General features: G+C 36.1%; 1 pseudogene; it reads right to left on the bottom strand.

Moving 5' to 3' along the window:
* Positions 1–1,431: 1,431 nt before the first annotated feature.
* Positions 1,432–20,702, bottom strand: part of LOC121427531 — a 39,140-nt pseudogene continuing 19,869 nt past the window's right edge.

The following is a 20,702-nucleotide window of genomic DNA, read 5'->3' as shown; positions in this document are numbered from 1 at the left end:
ATGGTGAACGGTAGCGAGCGGTGATGATTTTTTCTCTCCCCTCCACGGCCGCTCCAACAACGCTCGGGCGGTGTGACCAGACCTTTAAATGAAGGGGAAAATAGAAGCAGGACATCGAATGAACTACAAGCTAAGGTGCAAACAATTAAACAAACAAATAAAACAAATCCTAAGCAAATACATGTACATGCATCTCCTGACCCTAGACAGGAATTTATGTGTGATAATGGAAACACTGACATTGCGCATGCTAAAAAAATCATATGAAAATGTATTTCGGAGGAGTTAAATATATGATGATGGATAAATTAAGTAAGCAATTAAAACTGTAATATAACTTTAATCCATAATAGCATGTACAGAGAAAGTTTCACATAAAAATGTATATGGATGGGATTTCTAAGCTTTGATGATAAATGAGTGATGTTAAGCTACATTTTAAAAAACTCAAATAAAATGATTTCCTCGTTGGTCGCTTCACTTGCTTGATAGTTTCTTACACGTAGTCAGTAATCAACTAGTACAGGGGATGCACATTAGAAAAGTTCATATCAAATGCAGGAGATTAGTTGCATGAGTGAAATGAAGCTATCAAAACTGTAAAATAAACATTCACATGCTCATAAAAAAATATTCATAAAAAATATCCCAAGTATTTCTCAGAAGAAAACAGCAACCAAATAGACACTTCAATAATATTATCATCCCATTGTATTGTGTATTGTTGGCTAGAATGACAATGATGTTAAGTAAAGTTTGAAACAACTTTGTGACTTCATGCACCAACAGATACATTATCCCCCCCCCAAAAAAAAAAAGGAAGAATAAATCAAGATAAAATAATAATAAATAAATTTTGATGAATAATAAATTTCCCAAATAAAGCAGTGCTTCATCTGCTCTTTAATTGTGAAGAATAGTGCACTTTATAGCTTTTAAACATTAAACTTTGGCCCACAGTCAGTTGAAGTTTGCGATTATGTCTTCATCAGCTAAGCTTCAGCTCGTTCAAGCTGAAGGCCTAAATGCCCATTTTGAAAGAACATATTTAAAGTGTGCATTCCACAATTTACCCATGACATTGCAAATCTTTCCGCCCTGCTCCATACAGCAAATAAGACCAAAAAAATATGTCACAAAAAACTTAAAGAACCATCTTATAGGAGAAATGAAAATAGATAAAATGCTGGCCACTGCACACAAGCAAGTAAGCAGGAATCAAGTTTCTAACAATGTAGCAATAACTAACAGCTAGCTCTGGAAGATTGTATTGTCTGCACTTTACATATTATCAGCTTATTCTACAAATAATCCATTCACACATTTTGGTGTTCAATTTCTTTCTATTTATGCAATGCACTATTCTTTCAGAAAACAACTAATCCTTTGTTAGCTAGCAAAAAAATGCACTTTTCTCCTAATATGAACTGCTAAAAACAGGTCTATGACGGGTCAACTGGATGTAGTTACATTAGAATTACACATACACATGAAAGAGGGTAGCTCAAGACTAGTTTCTCTACTGTTTACACAACCAAGAACTTCTACAATTGAAAATGTTGGTTGCTGTTTCTTCTGAGCTGAACATCCCATAAAATTACAAACCATCGCAAACTCCCTTCTTGGCAACTGTCACTTCCCGCTTATCCATGCACCCGTAAGACCGCATCTGACATTCGCTGGCGTACGTCTCCCCGTCCGACCCGCACACAGGATCGATCGTTAACTGGTTGCAATCTGTCTTGCAGACGCAGCGAGGTCTTCCCTTCAGTTCGTTGGATTCTTGGCAGATGGAGCCATACTTACAGACAAGATTAACATCCTGGCACGTAAGCCCTGATATTAGCCAGACATGAAAAATTCGCCCTATAATATTTTTTATCTTTCTCATTTAACAGTAGCACCAGTTTCATAAAGCTGTTTTAAAGTCATACACAAACAAATAGCAGATTAATTCCCAAATGTTAGTAAAAAACTGTAAATACATGTAGGTTAACAAATAATGACTGTACAAGTGTACATGTATTTCAATAATAATGGGCTTTAATGATAAAAATGTTAATCAACATTTGCATATATTTCAATTTTTTGCAAACAAATTTCTTTTTAACATTAAAATGTTAATAAAAAATTGCATGTTCTAATTTCCATTAATCCTATACAGTGCGTATCAAAAAAAGTTTACACTTAGAAAATATCCTGTAAAATTATACATAAGTGACTTGTTGAAGATTTTTCCACATTTACACCTTGGTACAGATCCATTTAAGCAAATGACACTTAAAATGTCGAAAAATATTTCCGCTTGAGTGAGCACCACTTACTTTTGAAAAGTTGGTGAAAAATGGTTTGCGCAGAACTTTGAAATAGCTATGCGAATAAAAGTAGACCTTAATCATGAAGAACACGTGTAATTTAGCTATTAAAATTGATTTGAAGATATCCTTTACCTTTTTTAACTTGTTTCATTGCCCAAACACTTCGAAGAGTGTATTGCGCCCCACCCCACTCCCCCACACACCGAAGCCATCGTGACGATATTTGCTTTACACTGAGTTGTGATTTACATGAAATGGCTTAGGCTTGATTTTCATTTTGCTAATCACTCTTAAGCTTGGGAAAAGTGTGGAGAAATAAGTATTAAATGAAAAATGAAATGTAAACCCACTTTAAATGATAAAAACTTAGTGACAAAATGCTGGAGATGTCTGATATAAACTTTTGTTCAGATTCAGTAATGTCCTGAGATCCAGCTGGCGAAAAAAGGATAAAGGTTGTGCTTACAAAGTGTTGTAATTTCAATTTGGGTGGCAAAAGTGTTACAAAATGCTTGAATGAATCTGTTTTATTTCAATTGACTACAAGAGCAAGGGAAATGTAAGAGAGATGTTTCACAGAGTAAGTTTGATTTCGCCATTTCCCCTTGACACAGCGTGAAAATGAGCATTTCTGCGCAAACAGATTTCTGCGAACTTTACAAAAATGGACAGTGCTCACTCAAGTGAAACATTCTGTCCAAACTTTTACTTTCATTAGATAGATGAGACCCAAACACAAGATTGTATGTGAAAAAATCATCCACACATTGCATATTTTTTAATTCCCAGGGCTTTTTCAAAGTGTAAACTTTTTTTTGATACGCACTGTAGAGTACTGATAAACACAAATGGCTTGCAATAATCTAAATCCTCATTTGGCTGTGCGTAATATTACAAAAAGCGTTATCAAAACTTGGGGTCATATTACCAGGTTAATCTGAAGGTACTTTTCTAATTCACAAAGACAAAATGATGGACAAAAATGAACAACAAAAAATGGGGAAAGTTAAAGCAGGCATAGGTCAGATTAACATGAACACAAATTCATCAAAAGATATTAATATTAATTTGCAATAGGCCATTTTCATACTGTAACATGAATATAATGAAATACTTTTTATGTATTAGATGAGAGAGACAACTAATGAAAAGGTTGCATTTTACATTTCAACAGTCAGAAATGTGCTATGATAGATCAGACATGAATTAAAATAGTAATACATTTGCAATTCACAAAAAGAAGTATCAAAGTATTTTGAGTACATCATAAAAATGACCTCTTGCATGTCAGCTTTACTCAACACTTTTAGCACACACAGATTGAGAAAGCGCATACTCCAAGAACTGTTGTATTTTCAAAGCTAGCTTTACAACAGGACGATTGTTTCAAAATTTGTAGAAACTGCTCACCGTTTCCTTTTCTGATATCACTATGCAAGTATTAAAAAGACTACACTAAAACATTATTTCGTTTTTCTCACAGCTTTTGGTAATCTTTCAAGTTCACCAAGTTACTGTCAAGATTAAGATATATCCATCTGGAACTCACCTTTAGGTGGCGGAGTTGGAGAGCTCTCAGATGGTTTGCTAGTGGCAGGAGGGGTCTGATGTCCAGGGGGTCCAACGACTGTTACATCAGTCCCTGCTCCACCCCTTCCCCACCCCCTCCATCGCCCCCTCCAGCAACCGTCGGTATCTGTGGCTCTGACGGAGGCCAGAGAGTGGTCTCTGGCCGATGGGTGGGCAGGACTGGATTGGGGGTCAGCATCCCAGGGAGGACCTTTGGAACATTTGGGACAGGTACCACAGGGTGTAAGTCGCCCTGGTCGAACCCAGAGCACTCGGTACAGCGGATATCCTTGCCACTAAAGTTATAGGCGAGGTCAAGAAGCCGCTGGAGGTTGGTGTCGGGTTGGTAGAGCGCTGGGGGACGGCTGGCGGGCTGGAGGCGGGATACCAGGACAATGGTGATGCAAAATATGATGCAGAATATCCCTGTGAAAGAGAGGAAAAAATGACCATTTAGCAATATAGTGAACAGATTTTATCAGACTGTGGACACTTGTATAACTTACAATTTTTCTTTTAAGACAGGGATAATGGATAAAAAGACAAACATGGCTAATATTTCAAATAAACACCAAATTTTGATAACAGAAGCAAGGTTAGAATTCAAACATTACCCTCCAGACTCTTGACATCTTTATATACAAGATAAATTGCAGCTCAATAGGATTTTTTGGGGGGTATCATCAGTATCCCATTTTACAAGGCTTGTTATAGTAACAAATGGCCAATTTCTATAACAAATTCACTACCAGCCAATCAGAGTGAAGGATTTCAGTAGCTTTCAACTGTTATTTCAAATTTGATGTGATAACAAGTTTTATCAAACAAACCTTTTGTTTGGTGCTAGAAGGCAAAACATTATTTAGAGTTAATCTTACTCTGCTACTGAGCATGGTAAAGTCTACAGCGTATACTGTATACTCAATAGTATTCTGTGTGAATCACATTTTGCATTTTGCTTTGAGGCAGAAAATTAACGAAAGTTTATTTTCTCACTTTCATTGCATTCTCTCTCACTTTATAGTATAGATACAAAAACACACATCGGGTAATTGATATTTCATGGTAAATTAGACTGCTAAATTCTCAAAAATACTTCCACCACGTACCAATCAGAGCATACAGAATCTTATTATATGGATATGTAGGACACTGATTCAAAATCATTGCTCTCTACTATCAATTTAATCAAAAAAGAAATTTATTTGTGCCTTTTTAACATCCAAATCAATCGTAATCATAATTTCTCACCAATGACAACCCATCTGGCCTTCATGACTGGTTTAGCAATGAATCTATGAAGCGCCCTCTGAAGGGCAGCAGTCAAACTAGCTGATTCTTTGGTTTCCGTGGAGGATGCAGGACCAGGGACAGGTCTTATTTCTAGCAGAGGAACATCATCTTCATCATCGGTCAACAATCCTGGATCAAGTAAAAAGACACAAAGAAAGGCAAAGATTTAACCCTACATGTAGGCAGACTGGCAGAGGTATATTGGAAGTTCATATGGCCGGAGTGGGGGCTCCCAGGCCCCGCTTGAGATCTTGGCCATCGACCGCGCGATCACGCCGGAAATTGGCACGCGGGTTGTCTGGGACATAATCTACAAAATTGTATAGTAATTATTTCATGCAAATGGCTATTAAATGATTGCACGGTTTGCTCATTTATTTTCATTTTTTTTTACCTTTTATTTTTCATTGATTTTTCAATGTAATTAGTTGGACCAGCAAGACTAAAAATAATCTTACATTTATGATTTTTGGTTGAAAACACAATTTGCATTGACTTTGTACACAAAATCACGTTTTTGAGCAATTTTTGGTCTGGCATGCAGTTACATAATGTTGCGTAATTTCGGAACCACGTACCTGAGTGATGCAAAATTGGTCTCAAAAGTTGCGCAAGATTAGAAGGTAAAAAGTAAGCGAGCGGGGCGGTTAAAAAAAATTTGCGCGGCGAAAATATTGTTCGTATCATTGAGGGGGGAGGGCCTCCAAGCCCCCCCTCCCGGCTCAGATAGGGTTAAAACAGGATAAGCTCTAATACAATGACTAACAGTGATGGCCTGATTTTACCATTTTGAAGGGGGATACGGGGCTTTTTGCTTCCTCAGACCAAGAGCCAGGATCTGGCTAAGAAACTTGGTCAAATGACAACAAGCCAGAAAAAGAACACCCATTGATCTTGTTGAAATAATCATCAATTAAGACTGACTTAGTCATCATCACCATCATCATCATAACTGTATTAATCATCATTACCAACATAATTGCATTAATTGTAACCGTCATCTTCATCGTCATCATCTTTACAATCATCACTAACATCATGATCATCACCATGATCATCATTTCAACTACTATCACCATAATCCTTCTCATCATCCTTGCCATCATCACCATAATCATCGCCATCGGATAATTTGCCAAACATTACCGGAACAAGCCAAAGACACTCACCCTGTTCCTCCGTCTCATCCTCGAGGTCCAACAGAGGTATATCGCTGTCATCCAGAACATGGTTTTCTGGGACCTCAGTCATTCCCTGATGACACGGTTCCTGGACCAGTGGTGGCCTGGTCTCACTCTGGTTCTCGTACTGGGCCAGGACCCTGTAGAGACTGGCGTCTCGCCGATGACTTGGGCTACCACTTTTCCTGTTCTTGAATTTCTGCATGCTGTACAGAAAGCAAATTAATGACCGCTCAATAAATTTTTCCACAATATTCATGAAATCATGAACAATCATGAAATGGGTTGAAATTTAGTTCAATTTTTCACATCAAACCACAAGTCTACCTCTATGACTGAAGTAAGCAACTACAAAAAGGAGAACAAAGATAGTGAACAAATTTGTACTAAAGCCAGAGGAGTGAAACCAGAATGCAACTATTTTCCAGTGGAGTGCAGCCCCCGAGGAAGATAGTTGCATTCGCATCATTGATGGTACCATAGTTTCCCCAAACCTCCCAAGGTCCAAATTTTTCTTTTTCTTTTGCTTTATTTTTATTGTCACTGTTGAATGCAACAGACAGAAAATATGATCATGATGATGGAATGAAGAATTACATGGAATCCAAGCCTTCGCCTTGCCAAATAAGAGTATGTGATAATCAAGTTTATATATGCAAGGGCCTGTAATCAGGTACAGCACCTCATATTGTGCACAGTGGACATCAACATTTAGAACAATTTTCTCTCTCGTATCATATTCCATTTGTGATTGCTAGCATTAAAGATACCATAAAGGGAAACAGCAAAAGTCTCCTAAGGAGACACTCTCCATGGATTAACAAATGCAGAGCTGCCAACCTGCACAAGAATATTTCAGTAATTAAAAGCTGATTTGGTGAGGAAATTAGTATTTAAAAGAAATACCATAGGACAACACATGAAACTTTAAAATAAGTATTTTGCATGAAATCATTGGTGTTCTTCTCATTTTTCGGTACTAAATACTGAAAATCAGTACGAGTTGGCAGCTCTGCAAATGGGCAACGAGTTTAAAAGATGATATAATATACTTACACAGAGAGTTCACAGTTGAGAGCACGACACCAGATGTTGAGAGCCGATGGCATGATCATGACCACCATCAACCAACAGAAGATGACAAGTAACATCATAAACAAACCAAAATCATAAATAGCTGGAATCTGTTCATAAAAAAAAATAGAATCAGAACATCCGTTTTAATTATCACAAGCATACATGTACATTTCTACAAGTAATGTATAGAGCATTTTCATGTATTTGATTCAAGGTAAAAAGAACCATAATAGTTAAAATGCCTTGCTCTAGGGCACAAAGTACCATGCCGGGAATCAAAACCCGGACTTTCAAGTGTGTAGTTCGACACCTAAGACCACTTTGCCACGGCACCTCCATGTTGACAATGTGGTGATACATATTGACAAATACTTTGGCTTTGATGTCTGTTGCTAACTGAGGCGGCCATGGTATGCACATGTCCCACTCCGTAAATAGGCGTTTATGCGGATATGTTGGGACAACATAAGAAAAAGATTGAGGGGGTGGGGAGGGGCTGAGATAGAGCCTCTTTTGTGGGAGTGTCATGCCTAATGTCTAATGCTACACTCATGCTGGTGAAACCGACTCCAGACCAATAAAACTTAGCATTGACAAGATATCAGTCGCTCCTGTGTCGGTTTCGTTTAATGTAACCGTAGCAAAAGACTTTGGCATGTCTGACTGTCATACACATACCTGGGAGGCCATATTGGCTCCAAATGCCCCTGCCGTTGTGATGGAAGTAAAGAAAGTGGCACCCCCCGCTGTGGTAATGGTATGAGCCATTCTGAGGGCGGGGTCTTTGATGGAGTCAGCTTGACGGAAAGTGTTCACAAACACAAAAACATCATCGACACCTGAGTGAGGATTAAAAAAAATGACAGAAAATAGCATAATGATAGTACTCAATAATAAACCATAAGATGGCACAAAATTTGAGTTAATTATAGAGAGAGGAAAAATCATGTAAAAGTATAACAATTTTGTTAAAAAATGGAAAAAAGAAAACAAAAAATTAAGAATATTTTGTATTATAATAACAAGGACACGCAAATATGAACATAATGCAAATAAGTGAATGATTGGCAATATAATTTCACTATTCTTATATATTTTACTGTACAAATTTATATCAGTCAAGCAAATATGTATCAGTATAAAAGCAAATTAGTATCGGAAAACCTTGTATATGTATCGGTAAACCTTTGTTTTTTTTTTTTTTAATTGCTGCTTTTAATTGGGAAACTAAATAGAGAACTAATTAGGGAACTAATTAACTCATGACAGGAAATAACCCTTCTCAATTTTTTTTTAATTTGTAGAACAGGGAATAGTTTTTTAATAATTTCAAACTTTGATGGATTTCCTGTAATTTACATGTACTGGCCATCTTTTATCTTAAAATATAAAAGGTTTTTACAATTGTAGGTTTGAAACAATCTGTTACATTTTAACCTCTAAAAATAAGCAATACACATTCAAAATACCAAATTTTATATGCATTGCACTTTACAATAAGCGCCGTGGTGTAGCGGTTCTGACTCTCCCCTTGTAATCAGAGGGTCGTGTGTTCGAATCCAACCATGGCCTAGCGCCTTTTGGCAAGGCGTCAATCCACACTTTGCCACTCTCACCCCGGTGCTAATTGGGTACCGGTAGGAAACAACCATCATTTGTGGCTGGTTTAGCAAGTTTGCGCCTAACAGGCTGCTTGGAATGCTATGAATCCAGTGACCGGGTATTTGTGAAGCGCTTTGAACAGTCGTAGTTTAAAGCGCTATATAAATGCCAATTATTATTATTATTATTACAATACAAGCAAGTGACTTAATTGTATGCTAAATTTTCCAAAGTTATACCAACTGAACAACAAGTGGAATGCCTCTGGCCGTCTCACCTGCATCACGCGATTCAACATAGCAGCATTGCTGACTTTGAAAACTACTATAACTCGCACAAGATGTTCAGTGACACTTGGTTACTCTTATTTCCACGTTTTATGAACTAGACCAATACACTTACAGAGATAGGATGGTAATTCAACAAATACCCCCAATGTGGCCAAAATTCATTGACCTCACATGACCTTTGACCTTGATCATGTGACCTGAAACTTGCACAGGATATTCAATAATACTTGATTACTCTTATGTCCAAGTTTCAAAATTCAGATCAATAAACTTGCAAAGTTATGATGGTAATTCAACAGATACCCCCATTATGGCCAAAGTTCATTGACCTTTGACCTTGGTCATGTGACCTAAAATGCGCACAGGATGTTCAGTGATACTTGATTACTCTTATGTCCAAGATTTATGAACTAGACCAACATATTTTCAAAGTTATGATGGTAATTCAACAAATACCCCCAATTCGGCCTAAGTTCATTGACCCTAAATGGCCTTTGACCTTGATCATGTGACCTGAAACTTGCACAGGATGTTCAGTGATACTTGATTACTACTATGTCCAAGTTTCATGAATCAGATCCAAAAACTTTTAAAGTTTTGATTGTAATTCAACAGATACCCCCAAATCGGCCAAAGTTCATTGACCCTAAATGACCTTTGACCTTGGTCATGTGACATGAAACTCACGCAGGATGTTTGGTGATACATGATTGACCTTATGTCCAAGTTTAATGAACTAGGTCCATATACTTTCTAAGTTATGATGTCATTTCAAAAACTTAACCTCAGGTTAAGATTTGATGTTGACGCAGCCGCCGCCGTCGGAAAAGCGGCGCCTATAGTCTCACTCTGCTATGCAGGTGAGACAAAAATGTGGTCATGTTTTTTTCTTACAAACAATATTATACAGTGCGTATCAAAAAAAGTATAAACTTAGAAAAATTCTGTAAAATTATATATTTGTAATATCCTGAAGATTTTTCCACATTTTAACATTGGTACAGATCCATTTAAGCAAATGATGATATAACTGTTGAAAAAATATTTCCGCTTGAGTGAGCACCACTAACTTTTGAAAAGTTAGTTTAAAATGATTTGCGCAGAACTTTGAAATAGTCATGCGAATAAAAGTAGATCTTAATCATGAACATGCAGAATTTAGCTAGTACAATTGATTTGAAAATATCTTTTACATTCTTTTACTTGTTTCACTTGCATTGCACCGCAACCCACTCCCCCAACACACCGAGGCCATCATGACGACATTTCCTTTACACTGAGCTGTGAATTACATGAAATGGCTTAGGCTTGATTTTCATTTTGTTAATCATTGTCAAGCTTGGGAAAAGTGTGGAGGAATCAAGTATTAAAGGAAATGTAAACCCACTTTAAATGATACAAACTTCATGAAAAATGCTGGAGATGTCTGATATAAACTTTTGTTCAGATTCGGTTATGTCCTCTGATCCAGTTGGCACAAAAAAGGGTAAAGGTTGTGCTTATTAAGTGTTGAAATTTCAATTTGGGGGAGCAAAATTGTTACAAAATGCTTGAATGTATCTGTTTTATTTCAATTGACTAAAAGTGCAAGAGAAATAGATAAGAAATGTTTCGCAGGGTAAGATTGATTTCGCCCTTTCCCCTTTACACAGCGTGAAAACGAGCATTTCTGCGCAAACAGATTTCTGCGAGCTTTACAAAAATGGACAGTGCTCACTCCAGTGTAACATTCTGTCAAAATTTTTACTTTCATAAGATAGATGAGACCCAAACCCAAGATTATATGTGAAAAAAATCCCAGGGCTTTTTCAAAGTCTAAAATTTTTTTGGATACACACTGTATATTAGTATTTTCTAAAAATGTATTTCATTTCTTTTAAATAACCTAGTAAAAACCTGTGCCATTCTAAGCCACATACATATACTCCCATATAAAACTCTCACCCCCCTCTCTTTTCTACAATTACCGTACATTCAAAAGTAGTTCAAGGAGCTTTGACCATGACAAACCAAACTTTGCTGGCCTCTATAAATTTTTGGAATCACATTTCCTTTTCTCAGTGGTTGCAATTATACTAATTTGAGAGATATTCAATATTTTATGGTAAATGAATGAATGAAATATTTAATGACATACCAGCATATCATATCAAATAGGAAAAACCGAGGGTAACTAGAGCAAGTAAATTTAATGAGTTTTGTTGCGGTGGTGATGGGGGGGATTAATGAGGACATTATTTATAAAAAGAATCATATCTTTATATTGACAAAAATGCTACATGCTGAAAACAACTTTAATTAAAAGAGTAAACTGACCCAAATAGTTGACTTTTTCATTTCTATTTTCATTACTATCATGGTCAACTTGTCTTGTAATACTGTAGCATATAAAGCTCTGGGTATGATACGATTTTGTAAAGTTCAGCGGACACAACAAACATGTATGAAATAAAAGAAAAAACAATTTTGCACAAATTAAAAGGCACTTTTCAAAACACTTTCCTAAAATAAAGTATTTATCTGTATATAACTGTATGGTGGCATTCTACTACTGTGCGAATTAGACGTAATTTGATTTGATTTGATTTGATTTTATTTATTTCTGCATTCACATCAATATCAGAATTACAAAATACATATATACAATATTTACAAAGGTAATACATGATTATAACAAAATAATAGTCGCATAGTATAAATATTGTAAATAAATATTAACAAAAAAAAAGATGTGTTATATATTTTTTCAAAACAAGGTTATAAATGAATGCAGGAGACCGCCATCGTGAGCGATTAGGCTTGATGATGATGGAGGCCTCATAAAAGGTACGTAATAGTTCTTCATTGATCAAGTGGGTGCTGTGCAGGTGTAGGTGCAGGTGCGGCAGAGAGCAGTTGAGATATTAAGTTTAAGAGGGGGCTGCGTAAGATGTAATAATGTTACGTTTAATATTAGCTTTCAAGGAGTAGATTGTTGAACATGATTTGATATTGTCTGGAAGATTGTTCCAAATATCGGGACCGTAATGTCGAATGGATTTGTGGGTTATTAATAATTTGGGGTTAGTGAGGTGGAGGTTTCCAGATATGCGGGTTGGGTAGGAATGGACAGACCTGTTGAATCTAAACATATTATTAAAAGACTGAGGAAGTTGATTATTAAAATACTTAAACATAAATATAGCAATTTGAATCTTATTAATATCAAAGATTTTTAATGTTTTGAGTTTGTGAAACAATGGGTCAGTATGAGCCAAGTAATGTGAGCCTGTACACATACGGATAGCTCTTTTTTGTAGTTTAAATATAGAGTTTAGTTTAGAAGAGCCACAGTTTGCCCAAACGATATTGCAGTATGATATATATGGAAGAACTAACAAATTGTATAATAAGAATAAAGTTTTATGAGGAAGAAGGAATTTTAACTTTGAAATGATTCCAATATTTTTTGAAACGCACATTGTAACATGGTGTATGTGTTGGTTCCAAGACAGAAATTCATCCATAATTATACCCAAAAATTTTGAATTGGTTTTCTGTTCTAAAGGCGTACCGTCAATGTTAATGTAAATCGGTGTGTTGATATTATGAGATTGATGTCTGAAATACATAAAATGAGTCTTTTTTGTATTTAAAGAAAGTTTGTTGGCCTTAAACCAGTTAGACACCTTGTAAATTTCACAATTTACTACATTAATTAATAATATGGTCAAGTTTTGGGTGATACACATCTAACTCTGCAATAATTCGAAATCTTGATCTGGATATGAAAATTACGTGTGTTGGCAAACCAGAATCGGAAGACCAGGTTAATGCACATTAATAATATTTGTATCAAGGATGTTCCACTCTGAAAATGAAGTCATTGCCATTTCTCAAGTTTCCTTCACGCGCATCCTGGGGGTCTGTCTCATAACGACTTACAACTATGGTCACTTTATCATTTTACCTACAATGGAACCTTCATTGGGAATCTGCCCCCCTCTTCTCCAGGGGCGGCACTCTGAAAATGAAGTCATTGCCATTTCTCAAGTTTCCTTCACGCGCATCCTGGGGGTCTGTCTCATAACGACTTACAACTATGGTCACTTTATCATTTTACCTACAATGGAACCTTCATTGGGAATCTGCCCCCTCTTCTCCAGGGGCGGCAGGGGGGGGTCTGCCCTTCTGCCCCCCCCCTCCCCTTGAAAGTGTGTCAAAATAACCCAGCTCTCTTAGGGTTAATGACACTTTAATTAACATCAAACATATAAAAATGCTACATTACACATTATACAAGTGCTAAAAATATATAGAGAGCTTATGAGCATGATTACGAAGGCACTTGTATAACTGCAATAATTTGAATCCTGATCTGGATATAAAAAAATGTGTGCGGGCAAACCAGAATCAGAAGACCAGGTTAATATACATTAATAATATATGTATCAAGGATGTACCACTCTTAAAATGAAGTCATTGCCATCCTCGAGTTTCCTTCACGCGCATCCTGGGAGCCCGTCTCATAACAACTTACAACTACGGTCACTTTATCATTATTTTAACTACAATGGAAAACTTCATTGGGAATCTGCCCCCCCCCCTGAAGAAGGGGGGGGGGAATCTGCCCATCTGCCCCCCCCCTTGAGAGGTTTGTCAAAATAACCCAGCTTTCTTAGGGTTAAAGACACTTTAATGAACATCAAGCATATAAATGCTACATTACACATTATAAAAGTGCTAAAAATATATAGAGAAATATGAGCATGATTATGAAGGCACTATAAATGTATTAGACACAATAAAAGCATGATATTTAATGCAAATCCTTATTACTATTTTACTATTTCCTGGAAAAAATGGAAACAAGGTTCTTTGACCTAATGGGGGCTTGATGCTTTTTAACATTTACTTGCCAATGTGGCCTTATGTATGTGATGCATCAACTTTCTTTATCCTCTTATTCAGTAATAATAATAGTCTAAATTTTTCCAGTCCTTTTCAAATATTAAAGTTGAAACATTTCTGCACAAATTAAATGGAACTTTTGATTTTTTTTTATTTTAATAGGAATGAATGCTAATCAGTGGTTCATTTCATAATTGATTTGATTTTCTGCTAGGTCCTGTTACCATGATGATTAGCAGCGATTCTTAGGGAACATCATTTCTAACAAAACAGTGCATTTAAAGAAATGATTATCCTAGTAATGTAACCACTCCTTGGTGAGGATTCATTGAGGCAATCACTACAGTACAGAGATTCAGTGTTACAAGTTGCAAAATTTTATAAATAATTGCAAATTATATCAACTGAAAATTTGCACAAAAAATATCTTTATGTAATGTAGAACTCTATTAAAGGAGAATGAAACCATTTGAACAAGATAGCTTGTGTGTAAACAGAAAAATCAAAGAAACAGATCACCAAAAGTTTGAGAAAAATCGGACAAATAATGAGAAAGTTATGAGCATTTGAATATTGCGATCACTAATGCTATGGAGATAGCAAATTGACAATGCGACAAAGATGTGTGATGTCACTTGTGAACAACTCTCCCCATTACTTTAGTATATATTTCACTTGAATTGCCTCTTTTATCACATCTATCCATAGATCATGTGTTCTTTCTACATGAGGGCATGTAATACATATTTTTTTAAGAATACATCATGGATAAAGAGTTTGTATCATCATAAGAAAAAGCAAAAAGAGACATTTTGAGGGTATTTTATAGTCCACCAAAGGGAAAGTTGTTCATCAGTGACATCACAAATCCTTGTCGCATTGCCAATGGGAGGATCTCCATGGCATTAGTGATTGCAATATTCAAATGCTCATAACTTTCTCATTATTTGTCTGATTTTTCTCAAACTTTCTTTATTCTTATTCTTTGATTTTTCTGTTTTTACACAGGCCTATTTGTTCCAAAGGTTTCATTCCCCTTTAATCTCAAATAGCTTCAAATGGATGTTTTAGTTATTTTTCATCAGTCAACTGGTTCTAACAAAATCAATCCATGCGTTGACAGAAACGGAAGGAACCGGTGTGTCCGTCCATACCGAATACGCACTTATTAATCTTGGACTTACCAATTCCGATTATCACAAAGACAGAGACAACATTGAGGAGACCAAGTGCTTCAATCCCAAAGAAGACATGGTAGCAAAAGTATGCCAGACAGAAACTGAAGACGATACTCAGAAGACCGCAGATCGTAAGCCAGAGTGAGAAGGACGTAAAGACGAAGAGGAGAACAAAGATTGCGATGAAGGTCGGGATGGAGAGAAGGACATCGTGGTAGATCGTCATGGATACCTCCTGGTCAAAGATCTCAGTGCCGCCGTACAAGACGTCGACTTTGCTGTAGAGAAGAACATTTTAGAAACGAGGTAGGCATGTGTCAGTTCTTATCTTGCAGTAAAAGAATACTTGTATCGCCTGATTGAAAATCTTTAAAAGATATTACTATTCAAAGCATTTGAATAAAAAAGATGAGGATAATGTGTTAGAATACCACCCCTCCCTCATTTTCATTTTCTATGATCAAGATAAAAAAAAGATCACAGCACAAACAAAAAAGATGATCAATGTATTTCATATTCAGAAGACCAAATCAGAATACAAAGCAAAGCAATTTGATATGAACCTGGAAAAAACTTTGAAAATCTGGATGTTTTCTGTTTATAGGTTTGATTTGAGTACACAAAGGTTTGAGGTGAATTTTGGGGGAAAAGGTAAAAAAAGAAAAGAAATGATGAGTGCTTTAATAGTCAAGTAAAGGTAACAAAACTTGAAAGTTTCAATATATCTACCATGAGAACTAGACAATAAGGTGGGATAAGGGGTGAGAGAACATAACCAACAACAACAACAAAAAATCTTCATGAGAATGATGTGAATTAGATAAATAAAAAATAGAACGAAATTGAGAACTTACTCTGTAGACTTCTTGTCTAAAAGCTTGATGTAAGTGAAGATAAACTTTTTGTACTCTTCATACGCTTTGATGTTCGTCATATTATTATGAGGTCGGCCAAACCACACCTGAAAGAAGAATATAACCAAAACAAACTTTATAACTACATCTAAACTTTTTTTTTTGCATATCACATGTATGAATTGGAAAGGAAGACCTTTGGGGTGTACACTGTATATCGCTGTACACACGAGTGACCAAGAAATTTCCAAACACTCCCCAAATTTTTCTCTGTGTGCAAAATAACCCCCTAAACAATTTTTTTCCAGGTCTTTATTTACACATTTTGGCCCCTAAACAAGATGTCACCAAAATATGACCTCGGGGAAAAAGCTTGGAATAAAAACATACCCTGAACACGTTTGGCTAGTCTTAAAAAAAAATTTTTAAGGGAAAAAAAACCCCTAAATACTTTTGACCCCACAATTGACCATTGACCAGTCTTTCAAACCACACTTTTTCTTGAAAATCAGTGTTTTTGATACCCTTAACGAGTCCATGCGCATACCACGTCCAAAACTAAAAACAAGTGGAATGCCTCTGGCCGTCTCACCTGCATCACGCGGTTCAATATAGCAGCAGTGCTGACTTTGAATACTACTCTAACTCGCACAAGATGTTCAGTGATACATGGTTACTCTTATGTCCACTTTTTATGAACTAGACCAATAAACTTACAGAGGTATGATGGTTATTCAACAAAAAACCCCAACATGGCCAAAGTTCATTGACCTTACATGACCTTTGACCTTGATCATGTGACCTGAAACTCTAACAGGATGTTCAGTGATACTTGATTACTCTTATGTACAAGTTTCATGAATCAGATCCATAAACTTTCAAAGTTATGATGGTAATTCAACAGATACCCCCAATTCGGCCAAAGTTCATTGACCTTGGTCATGTGACCTGAAACTTGCACAAAATTTTCAGTGATGCTTGATTACTATTATGTCCAAGTTTCATGAATCAGATCCATAAACTTTCAAAGTTATGATGGGAATTCAACAGATATCCCCAATTCGGCCAAAGTTCATTGACCCTAAATGACCTTTGACCTTGGTCATGTGACGTGAAACTCATGCAGGATGTTCAGTGATACTTCATTAACCTTATGTCCAAGTTTCATGAACTAGGTCCATATATTTTCTAAGTTATGATGACATTTCAAAAAACTTAACCTCAGGTTAAGATTTTGATGTTGATTCCTCCAACATGGTCTAAGTTAATTGACCCTAAATGACCTTTGACCTTGGTCATGTGACATGAAACTCTAATAGGATGTTTAGTAATACTTGATTAACCTTATGGCCAAGTTTTATTAACTAGGTCCATATACTTTCTAAGTTATGACGTCATTTCAAAAACTTAACCTCAGGTTAAGATTTGATGTTGACGCCGCCGTCGCCTTCGGAAAAGCGGCGCCTATAGTCTCACTTTGCTTCGCAGGTGAGACAAAAACCGCCCCTTTAAACACGTTTTTTTTTGGTCACACGTGTGTACAGCAAAGTATTTGATTGCCCCCCCCCCCCCCCCCCGGAGAGATTTCCCCCCTGACATGCTGAACAGAGCACTGGAAAATCCTGATTCATTGAAATGTTAAAGCTTATCCAATGTTGCAGATTTTGGGTAGTACATGAAAGTTGTGAAAAGTAGCCCCAAAAATCTTTTTAAAAAACAAATGCTTTGCCTGTATACATGTGACTCTCATTTCAGTGAATCCTATTCCTTGTATGTTGTTCTTTGTTTGATGATTATACCATATACATGAAAATAATGATAAAAGTAGACTTCGAACAGGGGTTTTCATCCACTTTATTTCCTAAGTATAAAAAAAAAATTGAGGTCTATACAAGAAATGATTACATACGCCTACCGATGATTCATATTACAGTCTTTGTATCAAGGAAAAATCAAATATCTTTTTTTCAGATATTAAATACTACTTTTTGAAGGGTAATACTACACACCCACATAGTAATTTCAAATATTTCACAAGGGAAATGAATGCAACTAATTAGGGAAAAATGAAATGAAAAATCTGCAAACTCTAATTTGCTAGGGGAGGGGAAGTTAATTGCAATTACACATAAAAATAGCAGTAACAGAAGAAATAGAAATGAATTTTAATCTATTGATGGTAAAAAGATTAATAGCACATTTTGTTCGAGCTTTTCATTCCACTGACCGCACCATGGCTCCATCACAAGCGAAATATTCTTTTTTTATAATAAATGTATTCCTCTTTTTCCAAAAAAAGAACGTTTTTTTTTTATGTTGCATAATATACAGTACACTATAACCTGAAATCAAATTAAAAAACACCAAAAAATAATGTAGTTCAATGTACTTATAAGCTCAATAAAAAAAAAGAATCATCACAATTTCAGAACATTTATCATGGCTTCAGGCTTTTTTTTCCAAAGGAAGGTAAACAATTAGCATGATTGCCATAAAGTATTTGGAGCAGAAATACAAAAATATACTTTGATACATTAATTCTCAATCTTAAAACAATAAAAATCAATGTGTAGATGCAAATAGTAATTAATTCCAAAAGAATCCTATAAAAATTAGAAATACTATCAGGTGGCTTTTGCTGGTCACATTCATACATCAGTTACACTCTAAATTACAGGGATTTAAAATAAGTCCACATGGACTGTAGTTAGGGACCAATCAAATTCTGGATTTAGTTTGAATCCTTAAGATTCATTTTTAAATCTTGAAAGATTTAAATTTAAATCATTTGAGATTTAAATTTAAGTCTTAAGGATTAAAACTAAATCCAGAAATCGATTGGTCCCTAACTACAGTCCATCTGGACTTACTGTAAATCCCTGTAATTTAGAGTGTAAAGAGAGATGGGAGTTATACACAACTTACATGTAAATATGCTTGTTACATATAGATGTGACTTATCGCTTCACATCCTTTTTGAAGGACAATGTCTCATTAAAGACAACTGATGCATGATTTATGAATCAACATCCTGCAGCAAGTTTGAAAATCAAATGCTTACCTCTGTTCGTATGAACTTTGACCTCCGGCTCGTGCTGTTCATGTGCGTGTCTACGAACCAGTAGAAGGTTTGGTGGGCCATTGCCATTTTCAGTGTACCGTCGATATCCGCTAGTTCATTGCCCATCCCATCATAACGAACCTGAACATACAAAAAAAAACAATTAATTTAAAAAAATATTTTATTTCCCATCTTGAAATTTAAAGAGACATACCAGTAGTTGCAGTTAAGACTGATTTAATGAGAAAGTCTGTAACCAGGCTTAATTGTCAGTATATCATCGAGGATCTAAATCTGGTACAGTCACATAAACTGAACTTTGTGAAATCTTGAAATCTATGCTGAAAAATATTCACACTGAAGATAAGCGCACGTGGGACAGTGCATTATTATTGCTTTGAATGTCGCGCCCGACGCTTGACCCAAATCCTGTGCTTATTTGCTAATTTTTTCAGCAATTACACACTTTCTTCCAGAATCCTTTGGCAAATATTCTTTATTTATACAAACAGACACTTTGGTAGTCATTTCATTGGATCCTGTACGAACTCATTTTGATATGGTTACCAAAACTGGCATTTACCTTTAATAGTGGAACTGCTTCAATAGGTGGTTTCAGACCGCCTCGAAGTTCGCCAGTTCCAGGTATTCACTGATCGGGAAATTTACCCCGATCAGAAAATACCAGGTATTTTGGTAATGTGAAAGCAAACTACGCGTAATTTCCCCGAAAGAAAATACCCGCTAAATAGTAGGTACTTGGCGAAATTACGAGAACTTTCGTGGGGATTTTTCCAAGGTCGCAGGTATTTTGGCGATGTGAAAGCAAATTACGGGAACTTTTAGCCCAGCGTGTCGTTGGGCGCCGTGGAGTGGGTGGCTGCTGGGCTAGTGATTTTGAATCTCGCGCCTTGCTTGCTTATCAGACCATACTGTGCATGTTCGTAACTTCGGGAACTTATCCCGAAGGATGTGTTTCGGGGCGGTGTGAATGCAGGAATAATTAACGGGTATTTTGTAGCCTTAAAAAGTTCTCGTAATTTAACAGGGATTCTTGTGATCGAGGCGGTTTGAAACCACCTAGTGTAATTGGGAAATATTCAATGCATGACTTGTGTTTCTAATGTTTGCTGAAGGATTTTAAAATCATTAAAATGATTATTTGGTGAGGCTAAGCCCCACCAATTTCCTGGGGTTAAGGAAAAAAAGTACAGTGTGAAAAGCATAAGGTACTATACGAAGGCAGGCTTAAAACTGTTCAAATTTAACAATATGAAGATAATTTCCCACTCTGGATACCTCTTCAGTGCGAGTGTTATATTGGACAATTAGTTGAGTAACTATACAAATGAAAAAAAGGAAAGATTTTTTGCAAGAAGTTGATCAACA

This window comes from Lytechinus variegatus, chromosome 14, assembly GCF_018143015.1.
Source record: "Lytechinus variegatus isolate NC3 chromosome 14, Lvar_3.0, whole genome shotgun sequence".
NCBI lineage: Eukaryota > Metazoa > Echinodermata > Echinoidea > Temnopleuroida > Toxopneustidae > Lytechinus > Lytechinus variegatus.
This window is presented reverse-complemented; position numbering and strand designations above follow the sequence as displayed.